This window comes from Myxocyprinus asiaticus, chromosome 31 (assembly GCF_019703515.2).
Source record: "Myxocyprinus asiaticus isolate MX2 ecotype Aquarium Trade chromosome 31, UBuf_Myxa_2, whole genome shotgun sequence".
Lineage (NCBI taxonomy): Eukaryota > Metazoa > Chordata > Actinopteri > Cypriniformes > Catostomidae > Myxocyprinus > Myxocyprinus asiaticus.
The window spans coordinates 7,655,599-7,682,085 of record NC_059374.1 but is presented as its reverse complement, the minus strand read 5'-3'; positions in this window follow the sequence as shown (position 1 = coordinate 7,682,085).

Below are 26,487 nucleotides of genomic sequence, written 5' to 3'. Positions count from 1 at the left end.
CAATAATTAATAATTATTAAAGATAATTATCAATTATTAAAATCTATGAACACTGATGTGAATCAATGTTAGCTCTTTTAATCCTTCACATCAACAATCAAAGATAACCATCAAATTCAATAGAATATCAATTATTATCAAAGACAATCATTAATTATTAAAATCAATGGAACATTGATTAGAATTAACACTAGCTTATTGATCCTTCAAATTCAACAATCATCAAAGATAATTAACAATTATCAAAATCAATAGAATATTAATAAGGATTAATATCGCCGGGGCACCACCCTGGAATCAGGGACTAATAACCCGACAGTATAACAGTCTCAATATTAGATTGTTCTCTTAAGAAAATCGACATTCAAAAGGAAACAATGAAGGTTTGAATTCGAGCACTGACATCCCCTGCCAGCATTTGACACAGGTGTAGGCAAAACAAACCAAAACGCTTCTCTTTGAAATATAACAAAGTTTATTTATGCAGTAATATCAATTAATAATCAATACAATGCAGTCAATAAACTTCCGACTTACAACTACAAACTAAACAGTGACATGATTAGATAAGGTAACCAAAATAATCCTATAACACATGAGAGGAAGGTGTGTGAGTGTGTGTGTGTGTGTGTGTGTGTGTGTGTGTGTGTGAATGGGTGTGTGTGTGTAAGGAGTGACGCGCACAAAATGGCGGATGTGACTCTCATGGAGAGTACATCACACGAGATTTCCAGCCAGAAAGTATGGGTAGGAGAGAAGCTGGTTAATGGCGTCTACCCGTTTACCATGTGTCTCCACTTGTACGATAACTTAGGGACAAAGCTGAGCTTTATCACGAAGTTATCTACTAGCCAAAAGTGTGTGCGAGAATGTTTGTGAGGGGTCACGTGTGTGTGTGTGGTTAGTACGTGAGAGAGAGAGAATAAAGTGGTGGCACCAAAGCCGGATTCGCGATCGTGGGAGAGAAAGCAGCTGTTAGTTTATCACTCAGAGACACAGTGGACGGCTCGTAAACCATCCCGCGGTCTTTGGTTCTTTAATGGATAAACTCAGTGTGCCGGTCTCACCCGCGATGGCGGAAATACACAACAGTCCAATGTGGTTGGACTACAACACAGCAGATCTCATTCGTGATAACAGTACATTACAGTAATACCTTGAGTATTATTAGCAGCAATAGCGGATTCGGCGGTCCGTAAACTGTACAAGCAATAACCTTGATACACAAGAATAACACACTATAATATTCTATCTCTGCCCAGATGTAAACATCTTACTTGAATCGCATGAGGACGCAGACGAATGTGTGTTCATCCATCCTTTAACTCCGACTCGGTTCCTCGAGGCTCGGGTGATGACGGGAGGCCATTTCTTTGCTCTGTTGGCGGGCGGTATGGCTGCTGATTATCGGCGGGCTGTCGGAGAAATCAGCGATGTCGACTTGATTGAAGAGGGAAGAGAAATCTTTTTCTCTTAACTTCTGCAGGCAAACGGATGAAGATGCGGATTGCTCGGTGGTCTCCTTCGGATCCGTTAGCGTGTTCGGTGGAACACAGAGTAATCTCAACTCGTCCAGTGAGATGGAGATTGTATGGCCACAGTTTCAAGTCGGATGTTACTTCCTTGTGCCACGAGGCTACACCTGAGAGCAGTGATGAGCTGCGTCTACACATGGTGAGCAAAGTTGCTGGAAGCAATGCCCGGAAGGATCTCAGAGGTATTTCTACTCCTGATGACGTCATGGTTGAGGGGTGTTCTGTCGTGTGCCTCATCTAATAGGAGTTGAGAGTTCGATCCTTTAGTGAGCAAGGCTTCATGCGATGTGTAGTCTGTTTTGGACTCCCTTTGATTTTGGCACGGTTTTTATCAGTAAGATTTATGAATGTGTGTGGGCCTCAGTCAGGTTTTACGACTGTGTTAGGCCTGCCTTTGTCTTCTATCTGAATACATGAGGCCCAACAATGAATATTCAGACGTTTTGTTTGACATTTTAGTCGGAAGCGTGGCTGTGTTGTTTAAACGTGCTATGAGACGCAGGTGAGGGAGACGAACAGGCGCGCTAGTCAAGCTCCGTCGGCGGGGCTTTCGAACAACGCTGCCGAGCATTGATCTAGCGAATCTCCGCTCTCTCCCTAACAAAACAGACGAAATACATCTGCTCACCTGCACAAACAAGGACTTTTCAACCTCTGCTGCCTTGTGCTTCACAGAAACCTGGCTGAGTGAAGCGATTCTGGACAGCACGTTACATCTGCCGGGCTTTCAGCTGTTCAGTGCGGATCGCATCACGGAGTTAACGGGAAAACGAGAGGTGGTGGAACATGCTTTTACATCAATAAAAGTTGGTGTACAGATGTAACAACATTAAAGAAGATGTGCTGTAATAATTTGGAAGCACTCTTTATTAACTGTAAGCCTTTCTACTCACCGCGGGAGTTTTCCTCGTTTATTCTGGTGAGTGTGTATATCACGCCAAATGCGTGTTTGAATGCTGCACTGCAACAGCTGGCTGATCAAATCACAGACACGGAACAACAATACCCGGACTCAGTTATTATTATTCTTGGGGATTTTAACAAACCAAACCTCACACGTGAACTACCCAAATACAAACAGCACATTACATGCCCAACCAGATACAGAAATATACTGGATCACTGCTAAACAACAATAAAGGATGCATATCGCTCTGTTCCTAGAGCAGCTTTGGGACTATCTGATCACTGTCTGGTTCATCTTCTTCCAACCTACAGACAGAAATTAAAATCTGCTAAGCCTGTAGTAAGGACTGTAAAGGGATGGACCAATGAAGCAGAGCACTGATTGGAGTGTTTTTGAGGCTGCAGCCACAGACCTGGACGAGCTCACAGATACTGTTACATCATATATCAGTTTCTGTGAGGATATGTGCATTCCTACTAGGACTTATTTAACATTTAACAATGACAAACCATGGTTTACAGCGGAACTCAGGCAGCTTCGTCAGGCCAAAGAGGATGCTTACAGAGTTTGGGATAAAGTCTTGTACAATCAGGCCAGGAACACACTGAATAAGGGAATCTAAAAGAAGATACTCTGAGAAGCTGAAAAACAAGTTTTCAGCTAACGACCCTGCATCAGTGTGGAGTGGCATGAAACAACTTACGAATTACAGGACTCCTACCCCCAACCCTGTGGTGGACCAACAACTGGCTGATGACCTGAATGTGTTCTACTGTAGATTTGAAAGGCCCAATCTCACACCCCACACTCACTCTGACCTTCACTTCACACAAACACCAACACTTCCTGCAACCCCCCTCCTGCTACTCAACCTGCACTTAAGATCTGTGAAGATGATGTGAGTCGTGTCTTTCGAAAACAAAGGATAAGAAAAGCACAGGGCCCAGATGGCGTTTCACCTGCATGTCTTAGATCCTGTGCTAACCAGCTGGCCCCCATCTTCACACAGATCTTCAGTAGATCACTGGATCAGTGTGAAGTCCCATGCTGCTTCAAACGTTCCACTATTATCCCCATCCCAAAAATCATAGGACTTAATGACTACAGACCTGACGCCCAGACGTCTGTGGTCATGAAGTCATTTGAGAGACTGGTGTTGGCCCACCTGAAGGACATCACTGGACCCTTTCTAGATCCCCTTCAATTTGCTTATCGATCAAACAGGTCTATGGATGATGCAGTCAACATGGGATTGCATCATATCCTGCAACATCTGGACAGACCAGGGACATATGCAAGGATCCTTTTTGTGAACTTCAGTTCGGCTTTCAACACCATCATCCCAGCTATTCTCCGGACTATTAACTCTCTGTTCCCACGTCTATCTGTCAGTGGATTACCAGCTTTCTGACAGACAGGCAGCAGCTTGTGAGACAGGGGTAATTCATTTCCAGCACCTGTACAATCAGCACTGGTGCCCCCCAGGGATGCGTGCTCTCCCCACTACTCTTCTCCCTCTACACCAATGACTGCATCGCCAAGGACCCCTCTGTCAAGCTCCTGAAGTTTGCAGACGACACCACTGTCATCGGCCTCATCCGAGATGATGATGAGTCTGCATACAGAAGGGAGGTTAAACAGCTGGCTGTCTGGTGCAGTCAAAACAAACTTGAGCTGAACATGCTCAAAGCGGTGGAAATGATTGTGGACTTTAGGAGGAACCCCCCAACATTGTCCCCCCTCGCCATTCTAAACAGCACTGTGGCAGCAGTGGAGTCATTCAGGTTCCTGGGCACTACCATCTCACAGGACCTGAAGTGGGAGACCCACATTGACTCCATTGCAAAAAAGGCCCAGCAGAGGTTGTACTTCCTTCACCAGTTGAGGAAGTTCAACCTGCCACAGGCGCTGCTGATACAGTTCTACTCAGCGATCACTGAGTCTGTCCTCTGCACTTCAATAACTGTCTGGTTTGGTTCAGCTATGAAATCAGACGTCAGAAGACTACAAAGGACAATTTGGACTGCTGAGAGGATTATTGGTTGCCCCTTGCCCCCCTTCAAGATCTGTACACTTCCAGAGTGAGGAAAAAGGCAGGAAAAATCACTCTGGACCCCACTCACCCTGCCCACTACCTTTTTGAACTGTTGCCTTCTGGTTGATGCTTCAGAGCTCTGAGCACCAGAACCGTCAGGCACAGGAACAGTTGTTTCCCCCAGGCTATCCATCTCATGAACAATTAAAACTGCCCCTTTGAGCAATAATTAATGTGCAATACACAGCTTAGTCTTTTTATATTATCCAACACATCCTACCTCTTCTGCCATTACATTCCCTTGCACTGTACATAACCGATTTACATTTAGATTTGCACTACGTATGTGTATGTGTGTGTATGTATGTATGTATATATATATATATATATATATATATATATATATATATATATATATTGTCTATTGTGTATTCTATATATACTTTTTTCTTTTCAATATTTATCAATTTTTTATTCAGTATTAATTATTTTTTTAAAGTCTTGTTGCTGTTTTTGTATTGTTGTGTACTGGAAGCTCCTGTCACCAAGACAATTTCCTTGTATGTGTAAGCATACTTGGCAATAAAGCTCATTCTGATTTTGATTCTGATAATACACACAAAAATGGTCTTTTGCCTCCACCTGCTGGCTAAAATATGTAATGTCACAAAATTAAATGTAAAGAGACAGATGCCTCTTAACACATCTGCACTGCATTTTAGTTTAGAATGAGAGACCATCAGTACTCATGGAACGTCTCTCGTCCAATCAGATTCGAGGACTGGAACTAACTGTTGTGTGTGTGTGTGTGTGTATACATATAAGAGACCACTGCAAAATGATCAGTTTCTCTGGATTTACTATTTATAGGAATGTGTTTGTTTTATTCTTTAAAGTACTGACAACATTTCTCCCAAATTCCAAATAAAAATACTGTCATTTAGAGCATTTATTTGCAGAAAATGACAACTGGTCAAAATAACAAAAAATATACTTGAATACTTGAACAAAGCTAAGTTAATCTTACCCTACCGTGGCCAAATGGTGAGGTTAGAAAAACGTGGACTCTTTGTTCTCAGTCCAAAACGGAGGGAAAACTCCTTCAGTACATGCACGGTACAGATGTCCCTTAACAGCCAGCCAGAGCTTAGCACAGAGAGACCGAACTACATCTGTCTGCTGATTTTATTGACAAGATGACGTCATCGGTCATAGGCCACTTTCGACCAATGGCATTTGAGACTGGGTCCATGGGCGGGACTTCGCATCCAGTAAATTTGTGAAGGATCCTGGGAAACTGAGTTCAATGTCTCTCCTTTGATTATAGAACAAAGGGCCATGTGGTCTCTGCTGCCATTTTGAGTGGGCCAAGGCCCTACAGTGGGAGATGACTCGATAGTACTGAATGATATTGCATGTGTTTCTGTGTAGTAAGCTCAGTCTAGCTTTATAATTTGTTAGTTTACATACATAATCTCCATATCATCGGAGGTGAGCTTCCCTCCCTCCAGGAAATATATACAAGGCAGTGTGTGAAAAAAGCTCGGAGGATCATCAGAGACTCCAGCCACCCGAGCCATGGGCTGTTCTCACTGCTACCATCAGGTAGGCGGTATCGCAGCATCAGGACCCGCACCAGCCGACTCCATGATAGCTTCTTCCCCCAAGCAATCAGACTTCTGAACTCTTGATCTCCCACGATCAAAATACATCAGCCCTGCACTTTATTACTCTTTTATCTCACACCGGACTGTCATAAATTATATTACTGTTATTATATTATGTCTCTCTTAACAACTGACTATCAACCGACAGCCTGAATGTCAATACAGTACAATACTGTAAATTCTCTCTCTCTCTCTCTCTCTCTCTCTCTCTCTCTCTCTCTCTATATATATATATATATATATATATATATATATATATACTTTTTTCATATATATTTAAATTTTTATTGAATAATGTGTATCTATATAGTATCTATATAGTAAAAAAAAAACAAAACAAAAAAAAAACAGCATATTGTATACTGTACAGTGTATGTTATTATTTGTATATTGTTGAGTGTAATTATGTGTATAACAGATGTTTAAATTGTGTTGTGTTAATTTGATGTTTTAAGTTGTGTAATTATGTATAACAGATGTTTAAATTGTGTTGTGTTAATTTGATGTTTTAAGTTGAGTGTAATTATGTATAACAGATGTTTAAATTGTGTTGTGTTAATTTGATGTTTTAAGTTGAGTTTAATTATGTATAACAGATGTTTAAATTGCGTTGTGTTAATTTGATGTTATTGTAAATTGGTATATGTCTCATCACTGTCACGACTGCTATGTTGATCGGAACTGCACCCAAGAATTTCACACACCATTGCACTTGTGTATATGGCTGTGTGACAATAAAGTGATTTGATTTGATTTGATTTGATTTATCTTAATGCTAGCCTAAACCTACATTAAATGTTTTGGTGTTGACAGAACGACTGATATATTGAATTTATTGATCTAGTGTAGACCTGTACTGTAAAAAAAAATAACCACATGTAATACAAATACATGCATTTGTTTGGATGCACATTATAAACATTGTACACAAAAGCATCAAAGCATTAAACAGTTGAAAATATTCACTACTCACAGTTCAGGGATAACACAATGACGGCACAATGATGATATTGTTTATATGTAATTCATGGCACTTCATTTCTCATCTATTGTTGCCGAGCCATAACAATGGATACGTATTCACCACTGTTGACTTCTTGTCAATACAGTAAAAAGAGCACACAAACTAATTATTCTGAGGCTTTTCCAAACAGATTTTCTGAAGCTAGTACTTCTGTAGGCAGCAGATCTGGGACAGTAGCACTGTGCACTGTAAAATCTGCCCCCTCTCCTGATGACCAGGTGCTGTCTGTGACCACAGATGAGGTGAGAAGAACCCTACTGAAGGTAAACCCTCGCAAAGCTGCTTGCCCAGATGGCAATGTGCGCTGAAGGAATGTGCTCACCAACTGGCAGATATCTTCACAGACATATTTAACACATCCCTCAACCAAGCTTCTGTTCCAATTTGCTTTAAGTCTACCACCATAATTCCAATACCAAAAAAGTCTACTGTGCAATGCCTGAATGACTACCGCCCTGTAGCACTCACTTCCATTGTTATGAAGTGCTTCGAATGGCTGGTCACTGCACATATAAAAGCCACCATCCCAGCCACTCTGGACCCTTACCAGTATGCCTATAGCCAAAACCGCTCAACAGATGATGCCATAGCAACTGCTATCCATCTTGCACTCTGTCTCCTGGAAAATAAAGACTCCTACGTCAGAATGCTGTTCATTGATTTCAGTTCAGCATTTAATACCATCATTCCCCAGACCCTTACCAATAAACTGCATCATCTTGGACTGAACACATCACTCTGCAACTGGGTACTAGACTTCCTGAGCAACAGGCCTCAGGTCGTCAGAATCCACACCAGCACTTCTCACCCCATCATATGTAACACCGGCACTCCGCAAGGCTGTGCACTACAGTACACCCTGCTGACCCATGACTGCATCACCAAACACAGGAACAATCACATCATTAAGTTGTATGACAATACCACAGTAGTGGGGCTCAGCAACAACAACGATGAGACTGTCTACAGGGAAGAGGTGAGGCTGCTCGAGGCCTGTGTGCATAGAAAATAATCTCTCCCTTAACATCAGCAAAACAAGGGGGCTGATTATCAATTTCAGGCGGCAGAGGGCAGCTCACCCCCCCTTTGCATATCAGCAGTGAGGCAGTGGAAACAGCACACAGCATCAAATTCCTGGGCGTACACGTTTCTGATAACCTCTTATATTCCCTAAACCCCACCTCCTTGGTGAAGAAGGCACAACAGCACCTCTACTTCTTAAGGAGACTTAAGAGAGCTGGCCTTAAAACCCCTATCCTAGTCAGCTTCTATAGATGTGTCATTGAGAGTGTACTGAGTAACTCCATCACTCTCTGTCATGGAAGCTGCTCCATCTCAGACAGAAAAGCCCTCCAACAGATAGTGAAAAGTGCCCAGCACATCACTGGGACCCATCTTCCTGCCATAGAAGACATCTATGTTGTGCAGTGCAGAAGGAAGGCCACCGCCATCAGGAAGTACCCCACTCACCCGTCACATGGTCAAGTCAAGTCATTTTTATTTGTATAGCCTTTCACAACACACATAGTTTCAAAGCAGCTTTACAGAAAATCATGCATTAACAGAAAATTAAACTGTAATATCTATAATGTCTTAGAGCCATCATTGTGTAGTTTGGTAAAATACGATTGTGAATTCTGTTTAAAATAAGTAATTAAATAATAATTGTATTTAGAAACCCAGTGAGCAAGCCGAAGGCGACTGTGGCAAAGAACACAAAACTCCATAAGATGTTGGTTAATGGAAAAAAAGAACCTTGGGAGAAACCAGGCTCACTGTGGGGCCAGTTCCCCTCTGGCTAACATCATGAATATAATGCCTATATTATTTAATTATGTATAGTGCAAGTCATGGTTTAAAATTATTAAACTATGTTAGTGTTAAGGGTCAGTGTTTAAACAAAGATTTTGTTAGAACTGTAAATAATGACAAATGTCTTTAAAGTTCATCCTGGATTAATTGCAGAAGTTCACATAGATGCATTGTCCTTTGTTAGTTGGCTGATGAAGTGTTTTGTTGGCAATTAATTGATAGTCTATGTATTCTATTATAAGAGTGTAGTCCATCATTAGACTGAGGTGATGCAGGCAGAGATCAGTGAGGTGCATCACAGTTCAACCGGCTGGTAATTTCGGTGAGGTCTATCCTAAGTCCAAGGTTCAGGCAATGGCATATGATGTATCCCATGTCTTATGGCTGGAGTTGGCATCAGTTAATCCTCTGAAGTCCATCGTAACAGACTGAAATGATGTTTGGCTGGCACCGGCTGCATTTAGTCATCATTACTCAGAGACACGTAGCAGTGGAGTCCAACACCAAGCAGGAATGGAGTTGGATTCAGCTGGTTCTGGTGACCTCAGGATAGGAGTCCCGAGGTTGAGACAGGGATACAAATAGAATAATATTAGCATAGATGCCATTCAATTTATTGCAGAGATATAGATCATGATCAATGTTTCTGGTTTCTGGTTCTGGCAGACATAACTAAAGCAGCCTAATTGTGAGCTAAATAATTAATTAGGTGTATGCCTGGCTAAATAGATGAGTCTTTAACCTAAACTTAAACTGAGTGAGTGTGTCTGCATCTCGAACAGTGTTAGAGAGACTATTCCATAGTTTAGAAGACAAATATGAAAAGGTTCTACCTCCTTTTGTGGATTTTGATATTCTAGGAACTAGTAACAGGCCAGAATTTTGCGATCGTAATGAACGTGATGGAATATAGCGTGGTAGAAGGTCACTTAAGTACTGCAGAGCTAGACCATTCAAAGCTTTGTACATAGTTAACAGAATTTTTAAATTAATATGAAATTTAACAGGTAGCCAATGTAACGACGATAAAATGGGGCTAATATGATCATATTTCTTGGTTCTAGTCAGCACTCTGGCAGCTGCATTTTGAACCAATTGAAGTTTATTTATTTATTTATTATTTATTGATCTTGCTGGACATCCAGTAATGCATTACAATAATCTAGTCTTGAGGTCATGAACACATGAATTAGTTTTTCGGCATCAGCAACAGAGAGCATGTGTCGTAATTTAGCAGTATTTCTTAGGTGAAAGAATGCTGTTCTACTCTATGTTCTTCGTGGGGGCGGACCTTCTGGTCAGACTAGGTGCTCAGTTGGACACAGTCAACCAAGTTCTGTGGTCCCAAGCCCGGGCCGAGAGGCATTCTCTGACCACTGAGGTAGAACACATGATATCCAGCTAGACCATTCCCCAGGTGTGACAGATAAACACAACATAAAATACAGAATCAGTTATATAAATTATATTAAAAATAGGGGCAAGAACTTCCTGTTCAATACCATACCAGGGAGGAGCTCTCTCAGGTGGAAGCGACCAATGAGCCAAATGTTTGAGACAGAATGCATAATAATAAAACAAAATCTTGGGTAGGCTTAGCCCACCTTTGTTAACCAGCCTATGTAACTTATTGAAATATAATCTGGGACACTTACCATTCCAAATGAAGGACTTTGCTATGCTATCAAATTGCTTGAAATAAGAGAAGGGGACATCTACAGGGAGAGATTGTAGCAGGTAGTTGAATTTTGGAATACAATTCATTTTAATAACATTAACCTTCCCAATCATAGATAAATGTAATGAAGCCCACCTGCCCACATCACTTGAAACCCTTTTTATTAAGGGGTTCAAAATTAACTCTAACTAAATCACACAAATTTGCTGGGAATAAAATGCCCAAATATTTAATGCCCTGTTTGGGCCACTGGAAAGCACCTGGCTGAAAAGCTGTTACTGGGCAGTATGCTGTCAGAGCCAAAGCTTCGGATTTAGACTAATTAACTCTGTATCCTTAGAACTTAGAAAAGGAATGCATAATTCTGTGGAGTGAAATTAATCCATTTGTTTGTACCACCGCTACCGGGTGTCTATAAAGTAACAAACCCGAATATTTCCAAAATCTTAAAAAGATAATCCCATTCTACCATATCAAACACCTTTTCATCGTCAAGTGAGATGGCAGCGACCATCTCTGACCACATGATAATGATTAGATGCCTGATGTTATAAGAAGAGCTGTGGCCCCTAATGAACCCCACCTGATCTGTATCTATAAGAGATGTCATAACTTAATCGGTTAGCCAACATTTTTGACAACATATTAACGTCTAGCTGGATCAGGGAAATTGGATGGTAACTCTTACCCTTGCTTGGATATTTGTCCTTTTTAAGAATCAGACTGATCCGGGCTGTGTCATGGTTGGTGGAAACTTTCCATTATTTAATGATTCTGTATAAACTTCAAACAAAAGTGGAGCCAGTTCTGTAGTATAAGATCTAAAAACCTCAGCGGCAAAGCCATCTGGCCCGGAGCTTTACCTGCAGGCAAGGCCTTGATTACCTCGCCAAGCTCCTCCAAGTTTATCTCAGAATCAAGATAATTTTTCTGCTCAGTCATCAAGTTTAGGCAATTCTAATGGTTCCACAAAGTTTCTAATATCTTCATCAGTGGACGAAGATGTGGAACTATAAAGATCAAGACAGAATTCTTTAAAAACATTATTAATATCAATGACTGAGGTAAATATTTCACCACCAGCAGATTTCACTGAGGGAATGGTAGAAAAGATTTTCTCTGCTTTATATATCTAGCCAAATGTTTCCCTGCTTTGTTGCCCGACTTGAAGTATGATTGTCTTGCCCTGAATAGCCAAAACTCCACCTTTCGGCAACAAAATAGTATTATATATGTATTTCAGTCGGGTCAATTCTCTGAGGCCATCAGATGACATTCGGTGCTTTAGCTCTGCCTCGGCATTTTTAATATTCCCTTCCAACTCCACAAGTTCTTGTGCTTTGGATTTTTTTTATGAATGAGGCATACTGTATGATCCGACCCCTAAGAACCACTTAAGTGCCTCTGAAGCCATGCCCACAGAGGATACTAAGGATCAGTTGGTCTCCATATAAACATTGATTTCACCTTGTGATCTCTAAAGGACAGAAGATACCTGGCCCACAGGCGTTCTTCCAACCTTTGCCCTGCTTCTGGGAACTCAATCTGACTGTCTGCAGCACGCCCCTGCTCGATTTGAGCCACTGCTCAACCTACTTGTTGGTTCAGAACTTGACGCACGTCCCGATTCAGGTGACGGCACGGTGACCGCTAGGGATGTTGGTCGATAACTTGTTTCATGATTTCAAACTGACACTTCCAGTGATAGGAGAATTACCTCCATCACTAGCCAGGGATGACAACCTGGAAAGTGACCTGTCCACATTCCTGACCAACATGATCACAAGGCAAACCAATCTGCAGCACTACCCTGGGAACCAGAGGAGACATGGTTGTATACTCTCTTTTGAATCAACCCGGAGACACAACCCCTGGTGATGACAGAATCTGTTCCTCACCAGAGGAACCCTACGTTGGCTTTGAGGCCGAGGTCAATGAGCAGCTTGCCAAAGCAGATGCTTTAAGGACAGAGGATCAGAGAAACGCACTTTGGAAACTCTTTCATGATTTCCAGCTGATCTTCTCGAGATTTTCCAATAACTGTGGGGTCACCGACCTCCACACTGTTCGCATTCCCACTGATCCAAATGCGCCATCCACATTTGTACACTACTACAAAATCCCCCTGGCTGCATATGAGTCAATCCAAGGGATCCTCGACAAGCTTTGCAAAAACAAATCATTTGGGAATGTAACAACTTACAACTCACTTGTCTGTCCAGTGTTAAAGTCGACTGGCAAGTGGTGTCTCGCCATTGACTATTGCCCTCTGAATAAGCAGGTACCATTTTCCTGCTGGCCCATGATCCATTTGGACCAAGAACTGGCCAAGGTCAAAGGGGCCCGCTTCTTCTCTACTGTGGACGTGGCCAACAGCTTCTGGACAATGAGAGTCGACCTAGCTGACCATTACAAGCTGGCTTTCTCTTTTGGCAACCGAGCTTGCACTAGCTAAAGGCCAGTGGTGCTGCACCCAGGTTGAGTATGCGGGTCTAACAGTGAGTGCAGATGGCATCGAACCCCAAGCTGGGACAGTTCGAGCCATCCGTGACATCAAAGCCCGACAGGTTTGTCAGAACTCAGAAGTTTCCTAGGTGTCTGCAACTACTCCCGACAGTTCATCGAGGACTATGCGGAAATAGCCAGACTCCTCACGGAACTTCTCCGTAAAGACAAAACATTTGACAGGGAGAGCCCCAGGAACAGTCTTTCCGCCAGATGAAAGACAAGCTCAGCTCAGCGCCCTGTCTGGCCTACCCAGACAAGGATAAAGAGTTCCACCTCAAGGCAAGCTTCTCGTCCCACTGTCTCAGTGCCGCCCTGACACAGAAACAAGACGCGGACAAATGTGTCGTCACCTATGCGACCTGACCTCTTAGTGTTGTTGAGATGAAGTTCTCTGACTGCGAGAAGGCCCTCCTGGCCACTATATGGGCTGTGGAACATTTCCATAGCTACATTGGGGGTCAGAAGGCAGTCATTGAGACTTGTCACCAACCTGTCACCTTCCTGAACAGCCAACGGCTGAGGGAGGGGTGGGTATCCAACAGCCGCATTGCCACTTGGATGATGGCACTGCAAGGCTACGACATTGAGGTCAAGTATGCCCAGAACCATAAAATGGCCTTGGGCCAGGGCCTGGCTGAATGGCAACACTGTGACTGCGAAGGGCAACCAAGCCCAGAATCCTTACTTGTCACCACTCCGCTGCTCCCATCAAATCATCCTTACTATGATGAGAATACCTGCGAAGACCTCCCAAGGGTCTACGTGGGTGGCTGTTCATTACGCCATGAAAGTCAAACTTGAGCAGGAGCAGTATTGTTTGGTTCAACCGCAACGTCGACGAGCAAAACAACTACCGACTGGGCATCAAGACAAGCCAGTATGCGGATATTGCAGCAGTGCTCATCATGCTCCAGCAAGCTGCCAAGTTGACTGTTGAGCGACTGACGATCTGTTCTGACTCAAACTATGCTTGTCATAGTTTTATCTCTCACTCTCACTTGGAAAGAGAATAGCATGAGGAATGAGAGAAACAAGGAAGTCAAGCGCTTGGAACTCTTCCTGGCTTGTGACCAACTTGTGACCGATTTAGGAATGACAGTGTATTGGAAGAATATCAAAGGTCATTCCCAAACCACCGGTCCTGACAAGGATAGTAACAATGAAGACGACCACCTAGCCAAGCTAGCCGCGGAGCAGGGCAAGGCCTGGGAGTCCCCGAGATGAGTGGCTTCCAATTAACCAAAAATGTGTGGTAAACGCAATCACCCGTCGGCAGGCAAAAGAAAGGTGAGAAGACCCGCAGACCTGCCCACAGAATCTGCACCTGGGGCAGACACCTAGTGATGCAGATCTGATCACCTTGTAGGAGCAAGACCCGGCCATCCAAACTGTCCAGCAGTGGGTAGAAAACCCTGCAACACAAGGGGCCTCTCAAATCCCACCGTGTGAGTGGGAGGAGCTACATGCTCTGTCTTAAACTGGAAAAAGGTTTGTTGGTCTATACCAAACTGACCAGGGATCAGCTCACTGGGTTGTCCCAACCGATCATAGGGGAGTGATGCTAGCCCACGCTCATGACTCCCCTGTCGGAGGCCAATGGGGTTACAAGGCCACCCTCGAGACCCTCCAGCAAGTCGTTTATTGGCCATCGATGGCCCATGACACCCGGTCCTATGTCAAAGGATGCCTGGTCTGTAGCCAGTTCCAGCCGTCCAGACCACTGGATCGGGCCCCACTCCAAAACCGAGGGATCACGTTCCCGTGGTCCCACCTCCAGGTGGATTGGATTGTACCAGTCCCTAGGTCCTCACGAGGTAACAAGTACCTACTTATGGTAATCTGTGCTTTCACCAAGTGGCTGGAATGCCTCCCTGCCCCTAACGACACAGCCACAACAACCGCAGTCCTGCTGCTGAACCATGTGTTCAGCCGCTGGGGGCTACCCCTCTCCGTTGATTTGGATCGAGGCACCCATTTCACCTCAAGCATCATGACTACCATGTACGAAATCATTGGCGTGGAAGTCAACTTCCACATCCCATATCATCCCCAGTCATCTGGACAGGTCGAACATGCCAAGTGCACCATTATCAACATGCTTAAAAAGTATGCTAACAACAATGGCAGAGATTGGGATGTGAAGCTCCCATTTGGTCTACTCTGCACCGCTCCACAGGAGTCAAACCATTCGAAATGACGACTGGAAGAGAAATGACTCTTCTGCTATACCTTCTGTACCACCCTGAAGACGTCATTGTTGCAACTGCCTATACGGTGCACCAATACATGATGGACCTGCACGACCATCTTCAGGCTACATTCGCATGGGCTCAGAAGAACTTGGAAGCCAGCGTCAAGGGATCCAAAGCCTACTATGACAGGAAAGCGTCTCACCGCGAGTACCAAGTAGGCAACAAGGTACTCTATTTCAGGTTCACCAAACCAGCAGGAATCTCTAAAAAGTTCCAACCAAGTTGGTCAAGCCTTTTTGAGATGGTGGGAAAGCTCTCACCAGTAGCCTACTGCATCAGGGTCTCAAAACCAAGCCAAACACTGGCATGCAAATGGGTCCATTCAAATCAGATTAAGCTCTTCAAGCCGTTTTCACTCCAAAGGAGAGAAGACGCACTACAGTAGCGCCATAAGGATAGCTGCATGCCTCAACCCATCCCATCGCCATGCACTAACTCCTAGCACCACTCTGAGTGGTTGAAGGATTCCAGCTTACCTGGTCTCCCTAGACCTTGTTGAACAAATCCTTAGATCTGCTACTACCTCCGTTGTGCAACCTTTACAGATACACCTGGCATATAGTCTTGGCAGTGCGATTCCAATATATGTAATTCCTCAGAACCTCGAAATAGGATTCATCCTCAATCATAGAAAGGCAGAATATATACTGACTAAAGTCCATGTTGAATGTTGGTTTTCTGAGAGGTAACACACATTCACCTCAAAACACCACCAACACTCGCCTACCACGATGAGGACCCCACACTCTACCTTATCCCTAACCAAGGTTAGAGTCAGCATACAAGTTTAGGTTACCTTTTGAACTATAGGTGGTGCTGTCTCCAAACTGCTCAGGTACCCTCAGGACATGATGTATACCAGATGCATACCAATCATCTTTCTAATTCAACAAAGCGTTCAAAAGACACATTTCTTTATATTAAAATTCAAAATGGTGGAAAGCTGATATTACTAATATCCAACACAATTAGAAGAAATTAAGGAGTAGATTTGATGTAAATTGCAAATGCTCAATGATTTACAAGTTTTTCTGAGCTGGGCTCAAACTGGTACCCTTTCGATGTCAATGGCACACAGATACGACGTACTGACCTCTGAACCACATTGCCTCAAGCACTACAGGTGCTAAAGAGACAAACCAAGCTGAGTGTCATCAGGTAAAAAAAAAAAACTCTCAATCATTTTTTGAAGATTTAGAATAAGGACACAATTATACATAAAAAGTTTTATTTAAATTGACTAAGCATTTTGACTACTACAACCCTCTATGGACATGTTGGTGAATTAATTGCCATTGATAAGTCAATTTTTTTTACTCGCCAGACTTTTGAAAACATGTAAGTGTAATGCAACTTTGGGCTGGCCATGACAGGGTCTTGATCTGGTGGTCCTCCATCCACACCTTGATTGACCTGGCTGTGTGGCATGGAGCATTGTCCTGCTGGAAAAAACAATCCTCAGAGTTGGGGAACATTGTTGGAGAAGAAGAAAGCAAGTTTTCTTCCAGGATAACCTTGTCCGTGGCTTGATGCATGCGGCCTTCACAAAGACGAATCTGCCCGATTCCAGCCTTGCTGAAGCACCCCCCGATCATCACCAATCCTCCACCAAATTTCACAGTGGGTGCGAGACACTGTGGCTTGAAGGCCTCTCCAGGTCTCCATCTAACCATTAGGTGACCAGATGGAGGATCGGTGATGATCTGCTGATGCCAATAATGTGGCATGGAGCAGGACAATGCTCCATGCCACACAGCCAGGTCAATCAAGGTGTGGATGGAGGACCACCGGATCAAGACCCTGTCATGGCCAGCCCAATCTCCAGACCTGAACCCCATTGAAAACCTCTGGAATGTGATCAAGAGGAAGACGGATGGCCACAAGCCATCAAACAAAGCCAAGCTGCTTGAAATTTTTGGCCAGAAATGGCATAAAGTCACCCAACAGCAATGTGAAAGACTGGTAGAGAGCATGCCAAGATGCATGAAAGCTGTGATTGAAAATCAGGGTTATTCCACCAAATACTGATTTCTGAACTCTTCCTTTAAAACAATTAAAACATTGTATTGTGTCATTTAAAAATGAATATGAACTTGTTTTCTTTGCATTATTCGAGGTCTGAAAACACTGCATCTTTTTTTGTTATTTTGACCAGTTGTCATTTTCTGCAAACAAATGCTCTAAATGACTATTTTGAATTTGGGAGAAATGTTGTCAGTACTTTATAGAATAAAACTAAAATGTTCATTTTACTCAAACACATACCTATAAATAGTAAATCCAGAGAAACTGATAATTTTGCAGTGGTCTCTTAATTTTTTTCCAGAGCTGTGTGTATATACACTACCGGTCAAAAGTTTTGAAACACTTGACTGAAATGTTTCACATGATCTTAAAAATCTTTTAATCTGAAGGCATATGCTTAAATATTTGAAATTAGTTTTATAGACAAAATATAATTGTGCCACCATATTAATTTATTTCATTATAAAACTACAATTTAATTAAAAAAAAAATAGTTTTTGAAATTGATGACTTGGACCAAATAATAAAGAAAAGCAGCCAATAAGTGCCCAATGTAGATGGGAACTCCTATACTGTTTAAAAAGCATCCCAGGGTGATACCTCAAGAAGTTGGTTGAGAAATGTCAAGAGTACATGTCTGCAAATTCTAGGCAAAGGGTGACTACTTTGAAGATGCTAAAATATAACACAGTTTTGATTAATTTTGGATTTTGTTTAGTCACAACATAATTCCCATAGTTCCATTTATGTTATTCCATAGTTTTGATGACTTTACTATTATTCTAAATGTGAAAAAATAAATTATAATAAAGAATGAGTAAGTGTTTTAAAACTTTTGACCGGTAGTGTATACAGTGCATCCGGAAAGTATTCACAGCGCTTCACTTTTTCCACATTTTGTTATTGTTATTTCAAAATGGATTAAATTCATTATTTTCCTCAACATTCTACAAACAATACCCCATAATGACAACGTGAAAGAAGTTTGTTTGAAATCTTTGCAAATTTATTAAAAAAAATAAATAAAAAAAAAATAAAATAAAAAAAATAAAAATCACATATACATAAGTATTCACAGCCTTTGCTCAATACTTTGTTGAAGCACCTTTGGCACCAATTACAGCCTCAAGTCTTTTTGAGTATGATGCTACAAGTTTGGCACACCTATTTTTGGGCAGTTTCTCCCATTCTTCTTTGCAGGACCTCTCAAGCTCCATCAGGTTGGATGGGGAGCGTCGGTGCACAGCCATTTTCAGATCTCTCCAGAGATGTTCAATCGGGTTCAAGCCTGGGCTCTGGCTGGGCCACTCAAGGACATTCACAGTTGTCCCGTAGCCACTCCTTTGTTATCTTGGCTGTTTGCTTAGGGTCGTTGTCCTGTTGGAAGATGAACCTTCACCCCAGTCTGAGGTCCAGAGTGCTCTGGAGCAGGTTTTCATCAAGGATGTCTGTACATTGCTGCATTCATCTTTCCCTTGATCCTGACTAGTCTCCCAGTTCCTGCCGCTGAAAAACATCCCCACAGCATGATGCTGCCACCACCATGCTTCACTGTAGGGATGGTATTGGCCAGGTGATGAGTGGTGCCTGGTTTCCTCCAGACATGACACTTGCCATTCAGGCCAAAGAGTTCAATCTTTGTTTCGTCAGACCAGAGAATTTTGTTTCTCATGGTCTGAGAGTCCTCCAGGTGGGCTGTCATGTGCCTTTTACTGAGGAGTGGCTTCCGTCTGGCCACTCTACCATAGAGGCCTGATTGGTGGAGTGCTGCAGAGATGGTTGTTCTTCTGGAAGGTTCTCCTCTCTCCACAGAGAAACGCTGGAGCTCTGTCAGAGTGACCATCGGGTTCTTGGTCACCTCCCTGACTAAGGCCCTTCTCCCCCGATCGCTCAGTTTGGCCAGGCGGCCAGCTCTTGGAAGAGTCCTGGTGGTTCCAAACTTCTTCCATTTACAGATGATGGAGGCCACTGTACTCACTGGGACCTTCAATGCTGCAGAAATTTTTCTGTACCCTTCCCCAGATCTGTGCCTCAATACAATCCTGTCTTGGAGGTCTACAGACAATTCCTTGGACTTCATGGCTTGGTTTGTACTCTGACATGCACTGTTAACTGTTGGACCTTATATAGACAGGTGTGTGCCTTTCCAAATCATGTCCAATCAACTGAATTATCACAGGTGGACTCCAATCAAGTTGTAGAAACATCTCAAGGATGATCAGTGGAAACAGGATGCACCTGAGCTCAATTTTAAGTGTCATGGCAAAGGCTGTGAACACTTATGTACATGTGATTTTTTTCATTTTTTATTTTTAATAAATTTGCAAAGATTTCAAAAAACTTCATTCACATTGTCATTATGGGGTATTGTTTGTATAATTTTGAGGAAAATAATGAATTTAATCCATTTTGGAATAAGGCTGTAATATAACAAAATGTGGAAAAAGTGAAGCACTGTGAATACTTTCCGGATGCACTGTATATAGCTGAAGTCAGAAGTTTACATAAACCTTAGCCAGATACATTTAAACTCAGTTTTTCACAATTCCTGGCATTTAATCGTAGAAAACATTCCCTGTTTTAGATCAGTTAGGATCACTACTTTATTTTAAGAATGTGAAATGTCAGCAGAATAGGAGAGAATGGTTTATTTCAGCTTTTATTTGATCACATCTCCAGTGGGTCAGTAGTTTACATACACTTTGTTAGTATTTGGTAGCATTGCCTTTAAATTGTTTAACTTGGGTCAAATGTTTTGGGTAGCCTTCCACAAGCTTCTCACAATAAGTTGCTGGAATTCTGGCCCATTCCTCCAGACAGAACTGGTGTAACTGAGTCAGGTTTGTAGGCCTCCTTGCTCGCACACACTTTTTCAGTTCCGCCCACAAAGTTTCTGTCAGATTGAGGTCAAGGCTTTGTGATGCCCACTCCAAAACCTTGACTTTGTTGTCCTTAAGCCATTTTGCCAAAACTTTGGAGGTAAGCTTGGGGTCATTGTCCATTTGGAAGACCCATTTGCAAGTAAGCTTTAACTGCCTTAATTATAATAATATTTATTTATCACACATTATACATTTGCACATATACAGTGAAATTCTTTTTTTTTTTTCCACATATCCCAGCTAAGCTGGGGTCAGAGTGCAGGGTCAGCCATGATATGGTGCCCCTGGAGCAGATAGGGTCAAGGGCCATGCTCAAGGGCCCAACAGTGGCATCTTGGTGGTGCTGGGGCTTGAACCCCTGACCTTCTGATCAGTAACCCAGAGCCTTAATTGCTGAGCCACCACTGCCCCTATCATACCTGGCTGATGTCTTGAGATGTTGCTTCAATATATCCACATCATTTTCCTTAGTCATCATGCCATCTATTTTGTGAAGTGCACCAGTCCCTCCCGCAGCAAAGCACCCCCACAACATGATGCTGCCACCCCTATGCTTCACGGTTGGGATGGTGTTCTTTGACTTGCATGCCTCACCCATTTTCCTCCAAGCATAACGATGGTCATTATGACCAAACAGTTACATTTTTTGTTTCAATAGACCAGAGGACATTTCTCCAAAAAGTAAGATCTTTGTCCCCATATGCACTTGCAAACTGTAGTCTAGCTTTTTTATGGCAATTTTGGAGCAGTGGCTTCTTCCTTGCTGAGCAGCCTTTCAGGTTATTTCAATATAGGACTTGTTTTCAATGGATATAGATACTTTTCTACCCATTTCCTCCAGCATCTTTACAAGGTCTTTTGCTGTTGTTCCTGGTTTGATTTGGTCTTTTCGCACCAAAGTACGTTCATCTCTATGAGACAGAATGTGTCTCCTTCTTGAGCGATATGATGGCTGCACGGTCCTATGGTGTTTATACCTGTGTACTACTGTTTGTACAGATGAGCGTGGTACTTTCAGGTGTTTGGAAATTGCTCCCAAGGATGAACCAGACTTGTGGAGTTCCACAATATTTTTTTCTGAGGTCTTGGTTGATTTCTTTTGATTTTCCCATGATGTGAAGCAAAGAGGCACTGAGTTTGAAGGTAGGCCTTAAGATACACCCAAAGGTACACCTCCAGTTCAGTACACCTCCTATCAGAAGCTAATTGGCTAACTGCCTAAAGGCTTGACATCATTTTCTGGAATTTTCCAAGCTGTTTAAAGGCACAGTTAACTTAAGTGTATGTAAACTTCTGACCCACTGGAATTGTGATATAGTCAATTAAAAGTGAAACAATCTATCTGTTAACAATTGTTGGAAAAATAACTCATGTCATGCACAAAGTAGATGTCCTAAACGACCTCCCAAAACTATAGTTTGCTAATATTAAATCTGTGGAGTGGTTAAAAAATTAGTTTTAATGACTTCAACCTACGTAAATGTATGTAAGCTTCTGACTTCAACTGTACCTCACTGCGAGAACATGACCATGGCAACTTTGCGGTCGCAGTTTTCCTTCATTAGAGGGAAAGCCACCCCACCGTGGTCCTTCTACTTACGGGTTTGAGGCCGCGTCAGTTAGCACTGGCGGCGATTTGGGGACCCCAACGGGAGCCGCTCCGCCAGATACGCCCCTACGGACCTCCCATTCCCCAGCACGCTCGTTTGCCCCGGTCGAGTTCTGGGATGAGACCGCCGGCTCGTCTCAGGGCAAGTTCGCGGTCTCATTCGGGGCTCGCGAAGAGGATGAGCTGTCAATCACAGCATCGGAAAGCGGGCTCATCGAGTCTGATGCTCAGGACTCGGCTGGGCTCCCTCCTTCGGGTGTGGTCACCCAGTCGCAGGCCGACGTGGAGCTGGTGGCCATGCTTGCCAGGGTGGCTGCGAGTGTCAGGCTGGAGTGGAACCCTCCACTCCCCCCTGAACCCTCGCGGCTTGACGATTGGTTCCTGGGCCCAGAGCGCCGCTCACGGCCGTGTCCCGCCCTGGTCCCTTTCTTCCCGGAGGTGCATGAGGAGCTTACGAGGTCGTGGCGGGCACCTCTCACTGCCCGGACCCGGTCTCTGAGCTCCTCTGCTCTCACTACCCTCGATGGTGGGGCTGCCAGGGGGTACTCGGCGATTCCCCAGGTGGATAAGGCGGTTGTGGTGCACCTGTGCCGCAGAACGCCACCACCTGGCAGAACCGCCCAAGACTCCCGTCCAGGGCCTGTAGGTTTACGCCATCCCAGGCGGCTAAGGCCTACGGTGCCGCTGGACAGGCAGCCTCCGCCCTGCATGCCATGGCTCTCCTGCAAGGGCACCAAGCCAAGGCGCTAAAAGAACTGCACGAGGGTATTTCTGACCCTGGATTGATGCAGGAGCTGCGTTCGGCGACCGATCTCGCTCTCCAGGTGACGACGTCCACCCTCATGGTCCAGGAATGCCACCTTTGGCTCAACCTGGTCGCAGGAACCAATTATTTGAAAATTGCGCAGGGGGGGAAGCGATAAGGAAAATTAAACAGCAGGGATATTGGTAGAAGCAATACCATCAGCAGATGAGGGGGCAGGAACAGTAATTAAATTTGTAACAAGAAGTAATCCCTAGATTTGGAATACCATCAGAAATAAGTTCAGATAATGGCTCAGCATTCATTCAAAAAACTGTAAAATAAGTATTGCAGCAATTGAGAATAAAACAGAGATTAGGGTGTGTTTATCGCCCACAATCACAAGGGATGGTAGAAAGGGTAAATGGTACTCTCAAGGCCAAACTTAACAAAATATGTGAAAGTACTAAACTTAACTGAATTGATGCTTAACCTCTTGCACTAATGAGCTATCGCATGCAAACTAACAGAAGCACACATTTAACATGCATGAGATGCTTATGGGTCGACCCATGCCTGTGCCATATTGCAGAGGTCCCTACAAAGGACCCCCTCTAGAGCAATTGCAAATGGAACTTAGGTCTTATATGAAGAAACTAACTGCAATACATAAAGCTATATATTTTCAGGAAAAGAGAAAGGAGCCCAAAGAGGAGACAGAGACATCTTGTCCAGTCGTCCCAGGTGACCAAGTATATTTGAGGGTATTCAGGAGAAAGTGGAATGAGCCCAGGAGAGAGGGACCCTTCAAAGTGGTGACAGCTACTCCTACAGCAGTCCGAGTGGAGGGAAGCACCACCTGGTATCATTTAAACCACTGCACAAGAGTTCCCAGAGTAAGAAAGGAAAGAAAAGGAGAGAGACTTGAAAAAGACGATACGGAAGAAAGTGAAGAGAGACCAGAGACAAAGGATGAAAGGGTGCAGAATGTCAAAAGCTCAGATAGAGATGCACAAGGAGCTGAGCAAAGCAGAGAGAATCAAGAGAGTGGAAGGAAGGAGTCCAATAACATGTCTGATGGTCATCACATACCTACTGCATCTGTTACTACAAGCTCAAACTACAGCCAACACCACTACTCAATATTTCAACCAGACTTCCCTACAATTGATTTTTCAGCCCTCGGTCAGACCCAGTAACAACTCAATAATAACAGAACAAGAATTGGATAAAGAACAAAAGACATCAAAACAACATAGAAACATTGATAATGATATCAATAGTAATGAGAAAATTAACGAATTAGATAGTTTATGGGAAACAGCACAAAATAATGAATGGTACAAATGGGCAAAGTTTACAGCAAGAGAGACAGGAATGGAAAATTGTCTACTGTGCTCCAAATCACCCTTAAACAAGGTAATATAGTTCCAAATCCACATGACTATCGAAAATGTGCTGAATTTAACAGAAACTTTTGTAATCTAAAAAAGCATTTTAGACCCTACTGCTCAGCTGAGTGTTTGGCTTTTTTGGGAAATTCTATCCTTAAGGATCAATTTAATAAACCACATTGGGGAGACTGGTGTAGATATTGGGATATAAAAGAAAAAATAAAAGAAAAGAAGGAAAGGTAGAAATCCCAAAATGGTACAACATGGATTATAGCCAAGAGTATGAGTGCTATCGTAAGCCTGAAGGAACTCATGATTTGGAAGAATTCAAGGGAAGATGTGCTACTATTTGGTACTTAGACAAAACAAATGCTTGGCGATCAAATGTACCTGTAAGAGCCCTGGTACTTCAAGCACAAGGATTAAGAAAGGGAATGAAAATATATCCAGAAGAATGTGAAAATCAAACTATAGTGATACCTTCAATAGAGTTATATGAAGATCAGACAATAGTGGTGGCAGACTTCTTTTGGGTCTGTGGAAAAGAACAACTTATGGCCTCCTTCACTAGGATGGACAGGAATATGTGTTAGAGTACGACTGATCCAGGAAATTGCCATGGCACAGTGGGAATCAGGACAATTCATGAAGAAAGATAAGAACAGAACTAAGAGAGCTTATAAAACAGACCCTAATGTGTATATAGACTCAATTGGTCAACCCAGGGTTATACCTAATGAATTTAAGGCTAGAGATGAAGTAAAAGCAGGGTTTGAATCAATATTCATGTGGATCACACAAAATAAAAACACAGAATGGATCAATTATACTTAATATAATCAACAGAGATTTATTAATTACACTGATGATGATTTATCTGCATTAGGAGAACAAGTACATGAAACAAGTAGAATGACATGGCAAAATAGACAGGCTCTTAATTGGTTATTGGCAGATAAAGGGAGTGTATGTGTTATGTTTGGAGATTAATGTTGTACATTTATACCAAATAATACTGCTCCGGGAGGAACATTTAGTGAAGTCATGATTAAATTAAAAAATGTAAGAACCAAAGATAAAGCAAATGCTGGAAGAGATAGTCAAATGTGGGATTGGTTTGATCTAAAGTTAGGAGTATGGGGAGCATGGTTTGCTAAATTGGGAATGTTTTTGGGAATTGCAATAATGATAGGAATTGCTATTGTTTTATTGTGTACTTCCTTTATTGAGGTCACTAGTTATCAAAGCCACGGTTAAGCAAATGAAAATGCTAAGATGTCAAGATAATGGGAAAGTGATTTTAGAGGGTAACCAAAGTGTATATTATCAGGATTGACTTTATAAACCAAATAGGGATTCACAAACATTGGATGAGGATTCAAGTACCTCAAATGAAGACGAAAAAGATGAATAAAGATGAGCCACACCCTGGGTGTAAGTGCTAGTCTAACCTCTCCCCAAAGTGTGAACTTCTACGATGTGCAAAGTATCTGGGTTGAAGATATCTATACTACAAAAAAAGAACTCTTAGTATTATGATGAATATTTTGTTTTATGTTTGATATACTCTACATAACTGTGACAACCACAGGCAAGGCTTAACCAATTGCATGCTCATGCTTAAAACATGCTTATATGTTTCATTTATTGAATGAAGGTATAGGGCAACAGAATTTTTTACTCCATTCTTAATCAAACTTGAATGGAGATGTTTTGGTTCTGAAATCTCCACCAGAGTGCGGTTGCATAATCTTATCGTTGGTAGTGAAGCTGTGTGGCTTAGTCACTAGATAGCATAACTGAGGCAACTGAATTATGAAACTGCACTCTGGGTAAAGACAGTGAAGGTGGGACTTAAGTAAGTCCCAAAGGGGGGATAATGTGGAATATTTTTATCAAGTTGAATATAAATTAATCAAATGTAATCAATGTAAATATAGCCATTTTGTTCTACAATTATTTCTGATGGTCAAAACATGTATCTTACTGTGTGTGTCTGTGTAGAAGCCTGTGTAGGAATAGAATGTGCTTACATATGATAAACTGAGTTTCCTGTTTTGACACTAGAGATAATATATGGTGTCGCCCCTCCACAGATGTTTTCTGTCCACTTCTTAGAAAAACAGACTGGAGTTACTGAACAAAATGATAGATAATAGTGACATGCCATTCCTTGGTAGATCATATATAAGCGGGAAGAAACCCAGTTGCTGGAATTGCTCTGCAGACTGACTCGGCTTTCTATCTCTGATAATAAAGTCTACCTTCTAGCATCAAAACCCCAAGACTTTGAGAGTGATTTTCACAAAAGTGGCAGAAGCCACGACATCCACTGCCCCTCCCTGAGAACCCTCCAAAAAAGCTAAATATCCACCCCACTTCCTATTAAACAAATCCCATTTTCCCAACCTTCTATA